We start from the raw sequence: 14,738 nt of genomic DNA, 5'->3' as shown, positions 1-14,738 counted from the left end.
GGATATGTTCGTGCTCAAGAAGAAAATGGATTGTATTGAAGTTTTAATCTTTCTTCTTTAAAATCGGAAGTTGGGATAACCTATACTCATAAAGGGATGGGCCGTAATACGAGGATACGGTTCGTACTCAAATAGAGATAGGCTATATCTAAAACCATTAATCACGAGCCCTTTGCATGGTTAGAATACAAAAATCTATTTAACAAAAAGAATGGATTCGTAATCCCCGAGGTATCTAAGGCTTGATCACTTTTAAAGTTAATTTCTTTGTTTACTAGTTTTGAGCATCTGTCAACCAAAAGTTTTAGAAATTTTTTTTTTCTTTTTGAAACAACTACCTAAGATCTCCTATGTATCGACCCTTATTCCCGCTACTCTACATAGTAGTATTGGGTTAAGAAATAATTTATCTTTGATCGCTCTCACGATAAGAGTGCATCAGAGGGCGAAGCAGAAGAGGACAGAAATAGACCATCGAGATGGAGAGCTACATTCCTATCATTCCAAAGAGTCAGAAGAGGCCTCTGCTCCAAATAACGAGGAGGTACAGATTGAGACTGCCATTCAAACAAGTCTGAATGATCAATACCAATTGAAGGAGATGGCTAGATATAGAGAGCGATTTAGACCGTCATTCTATGAATCAAGGTCCAACTCTGCAATCGCTGAGGAGAGTCCAAGTTCAAGAGGACCACCTCTATCAAGGAGCCAGTCAGTAGAGGTAGGCATAGTATTTCATCGATGCTGGGGGCTTTTGGCAGTAGGAAGAGGTCCTCTAGACATATTTCAGTAGGAACCATCATTCATAATTTAGATCCACATACTTTTTCAGCAAGAATTCAAAACAGCAGAGGATTGACATTATGTTGAATAAGGATAAGAAGAAGGATATGTGGTGAGCTATTTGGACTATGGTTTTATTTCAGCTACATTTCAGCAAATGCAGTGGATAATACTTACTATTGGTCTGTCATTTCACCCATGCAAGTTGCCAGCCCTGATGTAGATCCCCCAACATCCAGAGATATCTATAATCAGCTTCTTAACAGTAATAGAGAAGATTGGAAAAGATGAATTTCTTCTTACAAGAATAAATGGCCCATATATGGACTGACAATGATGTGTGATGGTTGGATCGGTCCTACCAAATGAAATATCATAAATTTCTTGATATATTATGATGAAAAAATATTTTTTCACAAGTCAATTGATGCTTCAGATAGGGTGTACGACGCTGCATACATCCTTGGACTGATGGAGGAGATGATTGATTTAGTTAAGAGTAGAATGTCATACAGATCATCATAGATAATGGACCATAATATAAAGCCACCGACGAGTTTCTGATGGAGTGGCGATCGCACATTTACGGGACATCATGTGCTGCACATTGCATTGATCTGATGTTGATGGATATCGAGAAGCTTTGTAAAGTGCAGCAGGAAGTAGACACAGCCCACTCTATTACTAGATTTATCTACAATTATACATGGTCCTGTCATTGATGTGAAAATATACTAGGAGGGATCTTAAGATCGGATGTCACACAGTTTGCTACAAACTATATAGCACTTGATAGCTTTCTGTAGAAGAAAGCAGCCTTATGTCAGATGTTTGTCAGTGCCGAATGGTAGAAGAGCAAATATGTGAGGACCAGCACTGAGAGAAATCATATGGAGAACTTGGTGATTAGTCAGTCATTTTGACAATGGGCTGATAAGATAGTAAAGATTATCAAGCCATTATATGAGGTACTTCGTACCATGGACAGTGAGAGATACCCCCAGATAGACTTTTTGTATCATATGATGGAAGGGTAAAGAAACAGATCAGTGAGATAGATCTAAAATATGCCCAAAAATACATTAATATCATTAAGTGCCACTAGGACTATCAGATAGATAGGGATTTGCATCTAGTCGATAAGCATGAATTTAAGAATCATCTAAATTTTTTTTTTTTTGTACTAGTATAAGTTTACTTAATCATTTGTGAAATTTATTTTTAACTTACTATTTGAATCTGAGGTTCCAATACAACATACCCAGGATAGATATGGATAATGAACTTCTCACTGTTCTCCGTAATGTGATATATAAGATAGTTTTCAATCCCAAAATTGCATCTATGTTTCTGCAAGAGATATGTTGGGTCAATTAAGGTGCGAGCAATTAACTTAATAATATATTTATTAATAAAATAAATATATTTTTCATAGACAAAACAGTTTAGAGAGGAGACAGACAGCTTTGGAGTCTTATCGGTTGTCGTAAGCAAAATAAGATGAATCCAGATAAATTACATATCAACAGTAAGACTTTATTGGCATTACATGCCTACTAATATTATAAAATCTGATATGTAATTTTGTTTAATATTCTTACAGCTGAATGATGGATTCATTTTAGACAGTTCGCACAAAATTTAAAAAGTATAGCCATCTATATTCTTTTCCAGACGGTCTCCTTTAGCAGGAGTGCAATCGATCGACTTTTATCCTTATCCACAGCAAACAGAAAAATCATCTAATACAAAAGCATCTCAACGATCTTGTTTATGTGCACTATAATTTGAGATTGAGACTAAAATATGTCTAGGATGAAGTATAGCTGAAGTACACAGATCCGCTGATAAATGATTATGCTAGTGATGATGAGGATCTGATGATTGGATGGCTTGTAGGCCAGCAGCAGAAGTCGAAACTTGATGAGCCGGGATCCCCTCCATGACCAACCGATGTGGTAGCTAGAGAGATCAGGATGGATCCAAGGAAGTGGGCAATACAAATATTCCACATAAGATTCCAGCGATCAGCCATAACCTAAGGGATCACAAGGGAGTCATTCATCACGTGACTCCATATCCGAGACATCCTCCCAGATGTTTAAGTGAGAAATGATGAGATGAGGCTGGTCATCTTAAGTAGGAAGAAGACATCCATCCTCCCAGATATAGCAAAGTCAGTCACGGAGAGGCACTGAGAGCGCTTGAAAAGATAGAAAAAAGAAAGCCAGTTGCATCATATTTGAGAGTGCAAGAGTCAGCTGACTCAGATCCGAAGACCAGCGGTAGTGAGAGTGATGATAACAATCATGGATCTGATGATCAGAGAGGGACTAGAGGATATGAGATCACTATTCATGAGATGCAGCCACATGATGGTATTCGATTCACCGGTGAGTCCCAATTTACGCATGCCATACAAGATAGGGATTACGGTGCACGAGCTGATAAACCCTGTGAGGAAATGATTTCATATAAATGACGACCTCTCAGAGATCGTCCAGCACATGATATAGTTGTAGATGACCTTGTACGTGGAGTAGGATCCATGGATGTATTTGGATCATCCTCGTATTATAGATCCTATCACCCACAGGCAGCTTATGATCCATATGGATATGGTGTATCTGATACATCAGCTTCCAATAGCTACTATCTTATGCAGCTTGGAGTACCTTATGAATCGAATTTTGCTACTGGCATATTTGGATGGGCCCCTCCACAGTCATACCATCATTTTGAGGATACCTCTCAGAGTTAAAGTTTGAGCAAGAGATCTAAGATGTCCTACAATCCAAAAAAGATACCTTAAAGGATGAATATTCAGGATTATATTGCTATTTGGTTAAAGGGATGGACTGATGTTCCTCCGGAGTATGCAAATAATCCAGATATCTGCGAGCAACACAGACACTCGACAAGATATTAGATTAGTAGAGATCTTGAGGTAAGCATATTATTCTTTATAATTTGCACTTTAAATATATTTAATACATTATTTTAGTCTTTTAGACTTCTTTTATATTTTTGGATGGTAGAATTGTTATATAACATAAATAATATTAATTTGGATATAAAGTAATTTAAAAATTAATAAAAAAGTTATTTGAAATCAAATTCAACTGAAAAAGTTAAAAGAAAACTTTTATGGCATACTGATATGAAATCGGTACGCCACAGCATATCGAAACTCAGTACGGTATGGTACACAATACCATACCGTATCGATCAGAAATCAGTATGAGCCTTGGTACCGATTTCTGAAATCTTGATGCAGCTACAGATGATCTCGCACGTGGAGTTGGATCCATAAATGTATCAGATTTTTCATCATATTCTAGATCCTCTTGTCCACGGCCACAAGCAACTTATAATCCATACAGATATGGATATGGTGCATTCAAGACATTATCTTCCAGCAACTACTTTTCTATGTAACTCAGAGCATCTTACGGATCGGATTTTACTATTGGCATATTCAGATGAGCCCCTTCACAGTCGTACTATCAGCTTGAGGATACCTCTCAGAGTTAGAGCTTCAGCGAGAGATCTGAGATAAGTTACAATCCAGCATACATACTTTATGGGATAAACGCAGAGGATAACAGTGGTGCATGGTTAGAAGGATGGACTGATGTTCCACCGGATCATGTAAATGATCCAAATTATGGAATACTGTACCATCCCATATCGGGCATACTGTACCGTACCGATCTCGTACTGATACACCACTTCAGAGCATACCGACACTACCATTTCGTACTGAACCATATACCGACACTGTAATAGGATTTTAACGATGCGGGATCCGATATCGAGATGCTGAATCTTGATCCAAATATTTATGAATGATATCGACACTCGACGAGATTTAAATCTCAATATGTATTGATTATTTATTTTTTATATTTCTTAATTGATTGGAGTATTTTAGGATTCACTAATATCTAGTCCTTTAAGGTTGTTCTCCTATAACATAATATTATGTTAGATTCAGATCTGTATCACATACTTAATTGCAGGTGTACCAGAATAATACAAACATCAAATAAGATCAAGAAACCGCAATTTGGACTTAAAATCATTCAAAAAAATAATAAAAAATTAAGTAGATATCCTAGAAATTGAAACAAAGAAAAAAAATGGGCGTGCCGGTTTGGTCAAACCGGCACACCATGCTATACCGACACTCGATATGGCATGGTACCATATTGGCTGGCGACTGATGTGCTGTCCGGTACTGGTTCAGTCTTTCTTGATCTCAATACTATCTATATGTACTTGTATCCTTAGAAGATCAGATCTATTCTTTTAAATATTTCTTTTTTCTTTCATGCACATATATAATTGAAGCCTTAGTTGTTGTTAATGCTGATGCAAGTACAGATCATTACTTGGTCAAGTTTGGGACTTCTTTGTTATTTTGATATACCATGTTACATTGACTTAGCTATGTACATTGGATGCAACTTGCAAGTATGGATCTAAGCATTGGATCCTTTCAACATCGAAAATTTTTTCCTATAGAGACCCATGAAAGTGTCATGCACGCAAGCAAGGTGCTGGTGCTAGTACCAATAAGGTACTAGTACAGTACTAAGATTTAATTTGGTATATGAGGTGAACTAGACAGAATCATCCTATATTGCCAAATACCACCTGAAATCAGAGTACATATTGCACCATACTGACCTGTACCATCGAGTTTCAGGTGGTATCATGGCAAAAAAAAAAGTGGTTTGGAGCTGTCTTGATATGAGGTATGCATCGTATTATACTAACCGTACCATATGAAACCAATAACATACCGCTACGGTACTCAATGCTAAGATTGTGTACCTTTAGATTGAATTAGGGTCAAAATTACTCAGTAAAACCAATAAAATCGAGCAACAAAAAAATTGACCAAACAAAACAAAAAAGGTGTGTCGATCTGATGATCGGCATGCCCAAGTGTTCTATATGGTGGTATGGTGCCAAACCAGTACTATGTCGAACTAGTAGCTGACCGATACAACATACCTTGGTTTGTACTAGTCTATCTTCAAAAAAATAAATAGTATTTTTTGCATGTTGGTCATGAATCTTTTTGCAAACTTTTGGATCATTCAAGTCACGTTGATGTTTTTCAAGCGTTGACATGGTTCATAACTTCGTATACCATGCTAGCACTGGTTCATCATGCACACAACATGAAAACCTTAACCCTCTGCAGAATGTACAATTCAGAATAGCAGAGAAACTTTTTCACCAGAAGATGGACCACTAGATTAGATGGTTCAAGTTGGCAGCTAAAGTTCAAATCCAGAAAATTATCAGGTCAGTATTTATGTCGTTACTTCAGTCTCAGTGAAATGATTTCTTGATGTAATTGATAGTCAATTTGTGCATTCCAAGATACCAAGTTAGCTAGTAATAAAAAGAATGGTACAACCATGGTTTGCCGTACCGGGCCGAACTGTCCGGTACGGGGCGTACCGAGTCGGACTGGTCCCTTACCGGTCCGGTTCGGGCCTTTTTTTGGAAAAAGACCCCGAACCGCACCGAACCGGGCGGTTCGGTGCGGTTCGGGCCCATACCGCTCGGAACCGGGCGGTACGGCTCGGTTCTGGATCGGTTCGGGGTGAACCGAACCGTATCGCCCATGGGAAGGGGGGAAGGTGGCTCAGTTTGATGAGGATCTTGTGTTATTTTCTTGATATCTGAAATAAAATGAAACCTCAAGCACATCTCTCTCTCTCTCTATCATATCTGTTATACCATCTGTCTTGTAGTATCCGATATGATGTATTTATCATATTGATATGTTATTTCATATTATACCAATATTTGGTATGTTGTTTTGTACCAAATTGAAATATATATCGGTATTATAATAGAATAGTGTCAGTATAAGATCCAGTACCGAGATTGTAAAGCTTGTACCATGTATTAGTTCATCGGAATCCAACTCGTAAGATGAATTTGATTTGGTTTTTCATCACCAAATAGATGGAAATGCCTAGGGAAGCATTCTGAGAACTTGAGAGGAACCTGAAAGGAAATTTTGAACCTCTGATAGCTAGTAATAGAGGTTCCCCACCCCAACAATTACTAAGCATTTACCATTACCCTTCTCCCTGTTTGGTACCATGACTCCTTGCTCATTTAACCCTGTGCATTCGTACCGTTTCAAGTATTCGTTTCCACAATAATTAATCGCAGTTGTAACAGATAGTTTAGAGGCCTCAACAAGATTTTAAAATAAAAATCTCAGTATTATAATCACACAACACTCAGCATTTACGATTAAAAAAGAAGCATGGGCGATATCTAATATTCCAATTAGTAACTCAAAATGGCATCATAAAATTGAATAATATCTGGTTGTATCAATATCATAAATCTTGTGATGCTAGTAGTGGTATATATGTCTCAGAGTTAATGAAGAAATTCTTATGGTGGAATCATAAAAGTGAATAACTTCTGGTTGCATAATGTTGTGATGCTGGAAGCTTAAACTGTTATATGCGATATCTGCGATATTATATAGGATCACAATTGGAGCAAGGCTTTTCATAAATAAGTCAAATAGGAGAGAGTTCAGGTGTTTTACCACCCTAATTTTAATCAAGTTAAATGGTTGAGGGCTTTATGATGTGTTTTGAATCTTCCAAACCCATTTTCTTCTGCATGAAACTGATTCAATTGCAACATATGGCTATTAAGAGTCTTTGTACCACAATCTAACTCCAAATTGAACCCAAATATGTCAATAATATGCAATATAATGCCATATTGAAGTTGTATTTATCAATTATTAACTTCAAAAATCCAAAAAAAAAAAAAATTGAAAAAAATATTGTGTACCGGTATCGGACCGGTACGCCCAGGCATACCGTGTGTCGGTACGGTATGGTACCGGTACCGTACCATACCGGTCCGGGACCGGCACGCCGTCCGGTACTGGTACAGCGAACCTTGGGTACAACAATAATCTAGTAGGAAAAAATGGAACTTGCAAGTTGCAACCCCATTCCCTCTTTTCTCCTTTATTTATTGTACTTCCTTTAATTGTTCCCCCTTGACATCATCTTATACCATTTTTAATTTTGCAACTAGTTTCAAAAAAATGCTTTATATATAGAATCAGAGCATGTTCAATGTGAACTGGTTTATTTCAAGACAAACTATATATAAGCATGAGATGAAATGTAGAATTATATTTTATGATAGAAATATTGACAATGGCCTTTCTAAGAAATGTGCCAATGCTTAAACATATTAACAGTGTCAATCTTGAAACTAGCAAAGAAGTGTTGACTATCATATTTACCTGATAGCCTTTAACATCCACCTTCTCTAGCAACCTCTTTGTAGCAGTGATCTAATCACAACCACCACATAGAACAATCAAACAAATAAATATATATGTGCTAGCAGTTTTTACTCAAAATGCCTGGAAACATGTCTAAAGTATTCAGGAACCCACCTTCCCTCCAAAACTTCAGGTGCAAGCATGCCAAAATGATATACAAATTCATCAAATGTGCGTCTTGTTGAGTATCCAGCACGGCTTATTCTAATTGCCTCCAGCACTCCCTATATTAAAGAAAATTACAATAGAGTTATCAACATAAGCACTGGAGTAGATATCATCAATTAAGAAGAGAATATATGAAGTGGAAAGGAAAGGTGTCTAAAAATTTACCCCACATCATAGCTGCTGCAGAACATTAATATTCTCAAAAATTCCGGGCTTAAGAAGGTTATTAGGTTTAACACAGTGGATGTAGTGTGGCTTGGTGGCATTTAGAGTTTCTAGCAAAGCTTGCAGTTGTTGCTGCAAAGTTGTAGATCCGGTGGCAATCAATAAATGTACTTTGGGATAACTGGGATTTAAGCGCGAAGAGCGCATCATGTAAAGATCAAAGTTTTACCTTAAACCTTGAGCCTATCAATGAAAATTTTGAAGATTTGGATGAGTCCTCAGAGAGGGGTGGAAACAGACCTGAAACAAAGGGGCATTTAGAAGCACTCAAGAGGGCTTAATGCTCAACAACAACATAATCTTTGTTCTTGTCTAAGAACAGTTCTGTCTGATAAGTGACCTGAAAGATGAAAAGATTTTCTTACTATACACTTATGCATCCAGATGATGAACATGTCAAAAGCGCAACAAGGAGTTACGTACATCACCAGCATAGTGACAAATGGTAAAGTTAGAGCGAGCTAATTTGGGCTTGCTAAAGCGTTGATGATTTTTAAAAGTCTGGTAGAGCTTCTGGGCCAATGTTTCATGAGTTGATCTTGGCAACATGCTTGAACAAAAACAAAAAAAATCCAGCTGCCTCAGCATCTCAATATATTAAGTTTCATCAGAATTTCTTTTTTAAGTGAGATTATTATGATAGTATTTATACCAAGCTTCATCCAGAAGAGCAATGATCCTGCCAGGTTTCTGAAAGTCAAAATAAGACGTTAAAACATAGGAACCTGAGAAGGTGATAATTGCATAAAATCGTAAACAGAATGGGTCCACTTATTATTGAAAGTATGCCATGTAACGAAGAGGATCGGAAAATGAATAGGCAGATAGTCCTCTTGACAAACAGCACATAGCCAGATGTGTATCAACGCAAACAAACCAAAAAGAAGCTTCATAGATTGCCTTTTAACAAATTCCTGAAACTATACAAAAAAAATGTGGAAATTTTGTGGAAAAACATTTTCAACATCAATATAGAATTTAACAAGAAAAGGTGATATGATTAAAAAAAATAAGCCGATACATATAACTATCTCTAGAAGGTGCCATGCCTTCCCTTCCACAGTAACATATCCTACTTATCCTCAAACATCAAATTAAAGAACTAGTAAGGTTGATAAGACTAGGGGTGTGCAAAAAACTGGCTGAACAATGAACCTCACCTGAACCAATCTTTTCAGTTAGGTTTATAACTTTATATCAGTTTGTTCAAAATCTGACTTGATGTCAATTTGAGAAAAGCTTGAACCAGAAAATATTCAGCTCGGTCTCAATTTGAATTTTAAGAAAACCAGTTCAAACGAACCAACCAAATCCCATATATACGTATATATGAGTGTGTATAGATATATTCAATTTTTGAAATTTTTCCTTATATTTTCTCTAACAGATAAAATGGAATTTTCATGTTTAGACTTACTCCAGCCTATTTAGCCTAGCCATTGAACATCAATGCTATATTGCTATATATATATATAATGAAATTTTTATGTTTAGACTCAACCTAGTCTATGTAGCTTAGCCCATTGAAGTGATTGAACATCAACCCGATGAAGCAAAATGGACTGAACCAAATTTCTTGGGTTGGTTTCCAGTGGTTTTTGTACATGGTCAGTTCGGTTTTGATTTCAGTTTTAGGATACTGATATAAATTGGTTCAGTTTCAGGTACATCTCTAAACCGACCAACCCATGCACTGGATAAGGCTACAATGAGTCATGTTAGTCTAATTTCAAAAACCAGAAATTTACCTTTTCAATTGAACCATAAAAAAATCAGATCATAGTCATGTTATCCAGGAAGCCTAACACTCAGCAGATGAAAATACTTCATGTAAAGGATTTTGATAGTAATAACAAATACAGCAACTCTTTTTTCAGAAGTTATCTGCCATTTAAGCACTTATATGAAGCTCCTAAAAATAATAATACATGAAGCCATTCCAAAAGGCATGAAAAGATATCAGATTAGCTATCTAATAGATATCAACAGAAATATGGACAATATATTAAGGGAAAACCATGGGAGATGGTCTGCCCTAAGAAGCCCCCAGCGAAAAAATTGAAAGCAAGACTTGAATGGAAGCAGTAAGAAGACATTCAGACAATACATTTCAGAAGAATTGCCTTCAGACATGAACCAACTGTGAATTATGATCTATAAGCATACTGATGGGCTAATTAGTTTATGTCCACACACATGCACTGTGAAAAATATATATATCAATTTTTAAAAAAAAATTATGACAGTTATTAACAAAGATTTTCCTTGCTCTACACTTTCTGTTTCCTATCCTTTAAAAATATAAGATGATAAGATCATTACAGAAGCATGCCCAGTATGTGCTTGAAGACAAATTGAACCAATGAGGTATAAAGATTCTGAAACAAACTTAGGCATCAACCAAGCATTTGTTAACTGTTTAGAATTGTGAAACAGATTTTGTATTTCCTAAAATTTGGCATTTAACATCCAAAATGCTTTGATGGGAGATCTGAAAATAGAATAGAAGATCTCCAAGAAGTCTCAACAATTTGACTGGATTTTCATCTTACGTCTCAGTATTTTTATGTCATTTGGAAGAAATTTTTCCTGCTTCCCTTCATTTTTGCTATGTTTTCAAATATGCTTTAGCTTTCCTTGGAAAAAACCATTATGCCCCTAATCATGGCTTAATCCTTTTATTCTCTTCTTTATTTTCTTGTAAGACTCTTGATCATAATGTATTCTGCATTACAAGGAAGAAATATGGAATTTTAAAATATTCACATTTAGATTTTGTCGATCAATTTCTTCCCAAGTACCCTCCATTCAACTCCAAGATACTCTCCACTCCATAAAAAATAGAAAGAAAGGAAAAATTTGAGGAACTTGTAGAGGGAAAGATAAATCATAAGGATAATAAAGAAATCTTTTTGCCTGCACACCTCTCTCTCTTTGGCCCTACTAAAATTCTTTTCATATTTCTCACTAACAACCCTGCTTCCATATTTATTTATTCTTAAAACTTAAAATTTAAAAATTTAAAATTTAATTCATAATTATATATTTTCTGTTTCCCATTTTTATTTCTATTTTATTTTTTATATTTTTTAAAGTTTTAGTTACAAAATTTCCATTTTTATATTTTAATGTTGTTTGACCTTTTTCCTTAAATGTGCATTGAACATGTTCAGTTAGCTAGTACTAAGTATGTAGCCCTTGGATGATCAAGGATTCTTACATAGCATCAAAGAAAGCACAATGTGCCTGCAGTGGGAATAATGCAACAAGCCAACAATTAATGAACCTTATGATTGTCATTCAAAACTAGCAGATATCAAGTATAAGTTTAACATCAAAAGTAAAAAGAATATACATGTGGTGATAGAATAATATGCAGTAGAGAGGATCAAGTGGCCAGGCATAATAACTAGGCAACTAAGAAACATTTTTAAATGGGCACTCATTAACATCTCTGAAAAGCAAGACCAATATACCAAGGATACTCTTCAAGTTTCTAAAGAAGTAAATCCAACGTGCTCTACCCGAAGTGGGTATATCAACGAGATTTTGACTTTCAGAACTTTCACAGCTATTTCCTACTGGCTTAGGCTACACATGAAACACTAAATCTTGGTAAAAGATTTAAATATTTGAAATCAATGATGGACCCTCCTAGTTGAGGATCCACACCATTGATCACAAACTCTAGTACAAAAAATACATAGAGACCAAAAATCATACATTTTTGTAGTCCTCTACCCATGGATTGAGTGGATAGAATAACGGATGCTATGAATTGTACTAGCATGCTGAAGTACATTGCAGGCTATGTAAATTGAATATGCACAGCATTTATCATGATCTACACATCTTAAAACTAGTATAGATCGAAATTCAGTGATATCAAATCCTTAGATCATAGCAAAACATCATAGCATGACAGTGTAAGCATTAATTTTTGCACCCATTTGATGCATAGGTTAGAAAACTCAAGCATTAGCAACTCAATAGATACATAGATGACTACCAATGGTGTGGATTTTTTATTAGGATGGCCCTTTATTTTTAGAAGCTTTAAATCTTTTACCAAAGATTTGACATTTAATACGTAGTCCAACTTTTTTTCATTTCCATGCTGATTGGACTAGTAACCCTTGCAATGTTCACCGAACCAGCCCAAACCAGCCGGTTCAGGGCATGCCAAAGTGTATCGATAGCCGACCAACACAATTTCGACGTAAAAAATAGTATACCGGTGAGAAGGGAGAAAAAAAGAGAGGAAAAGAGAGAGAAGGGGGAGGGAAAGAGAGGAACGGCCGGAAAGGCTGCGGAGGCTGTCAAAGGCCTGTCGAGGCTTTCGGAGCTCCACCCTCCTCTGTAAAGAGGAAAATGAAGAGACAGAGAGGGAGGGAGAGAGGAACAGACGGAGGGGGAGGAAGATCCTGCCCTCTTTCGACCTAACAGAGGGCAGGATCTCGGCCTCCACAGCCCTTTGACAGCCACCGTCAACATCCCCACCCACTCCTACCTCTGTTCCTTTCTCTCCCTCCCTCTCTCTCTCTATCTATCTCTGATTCTCCCTCTCCCTCATTTACATTATTGTGTCGGTTCGGGCCTGGTACGGAACAAAATGGAGGTATACCGAACTGTACCGTCGGGCAACCAGCATGGGGTCTGCCGGCACAGCGAACCTAGACCCCTTGTGTTATTAAATTGCTTTTAGGAGGGAAAAACACCATAGTAAAGTTTGATAGTGCATAAAAAATGTCAAAGATATCCTTGGAATTCTTTAAATGCTAATTAGCTGGACATTGTGAAAACCAACACAACTATTATGAGATATAACCAAGTTAGGAAAGGAAAACAATCACCAGAAAACATTAGTTTCTTGATGTAGGTACTGTTTTAATGATGTTGTCAGAATGAACCTTCTCAATAAGATCAAGAACATCCTGGTTGTCAATGAACTCAATATAACTCCAGTTGATTTCCTCTTTTGCATACTCTTCCTGCTCCATTTTAAAAACATGCTTTTCCAAGAAACAGATTTAGTGAGTAACTAAAACAAATTTAAATCCTAGGTTTCTATCCAATAGGGAATTGAAGTTTGCAAAGAGAATTTTCCACACTCAAGCCTGATTAAAATGTTGCTGGCTTGCTGCAGTTTTTCATTTGTGAGATTGATACAAAATTGCTCAAAGCTGCAAATGATGAATATATTAGAACCTTAAACAGGAACCACTGAGGTAAGATATTTATGTCAAATGAATATGCTAGAAAGGAAACAAGAAGAGAAAAAAAAAGGGGACATCATTATCAAATATAAATTGCTAAAGAATATGACAGCAAATTGGCCTCCAAAAATTCTAGAGTAGCTGACATATACAAAGGGCTACAACTTACAAGGGTCTGTATAAAACACACCCACTTCAAAATGTATAGAAACTGGCCTGCATGACCCTTTGAGTGTAATAGATGTTGTAAAAACTGCTATGGAAATACACATGTATTGGTCAAAACATAATGGTAGAAGGCTTGTATGCTTGATGAAGAAATTTCTCCTTAGTGTGTGACTTATCGAAAGAAGGCTTAGGTGGTTTTTCTATGGTGAAAGTCAAGAAACTTGGACCATCCAACAAATGCATATCCATTTACTTAACCAGTCACTAGATGGTAGATACTGATTTATATTTACAACAGAAAATAATAAAAAATGAGTTGTTTTAGCAGTTAACTGACCTTGTTTACTTCATTAAGTTGGTTAGAAGATGAAAACCATAATCTCAACCCATTAGCAACTTGATCCAACGTCTCTTTAATGCACATGCAAGCAGTAAAACACTATCATTCAAGTTAGATCCTTCCATGAGTATACCAAGTTTGATCTCTTCTTGAAATTTGACCAAGTTTGCCTGCCGATCAGTTACAACTTAAGTTAATTTGTATGATGTTTTTTCGTCAAGACTTCAAATTTCTATTGTAAAAGACCTCAAATATAAAGAGTAGGTTGTTTTGTGTGGAAGAACATGTAGCCCTGCCCCAGAAGTGATAATTAAAAGTTTTGTTGTCCAATGGTGGACTTTACAACTCTAAGTGTCTATATCATTGATTCTATATCTTTAAACCCTAATTCTTGTCCACACATTTTTCTATACAACACTCGATGAAGTTAAAAGCTTCATTGCTCCAACTCAATGAAATCAAATTACGAACTCAGTAAATC

The 14,738-nt window shown here is 36.3% G+C and overlaps 1 pseudogene; it reads right to left on the bottom strand.

Annotated features, from left to right (window-relative positions):
* LOC105053639 (myosin-8-like) overlaps positions 1–14,738 on the bottom strand; it is a 69,053-nt pseudogene that overhangs the window by 50,536 nt on the left and 3,779 nt on the right.

The sequence above is a fragment of the Elaeis guineensis genome, chromosome 11, assembly GCF_000442705.2.
Source record: "Elaeis guineensis isolate ETL-2024a chromosome 11, EG11, whole genome shotgun sequence".
NCBI classification, from domain to species: domain Eukaryota; kingdom Viridiplantae; phylum Streptophyta; class Magnoliopsida; order Arecales; family Arecaceae; genus Elaeis; species Elaeis guineensis.
Note: the sequence above shows the minus strand (reverse complement) of the source record. Positions and strands in the feature narration are given on the sequence as shown.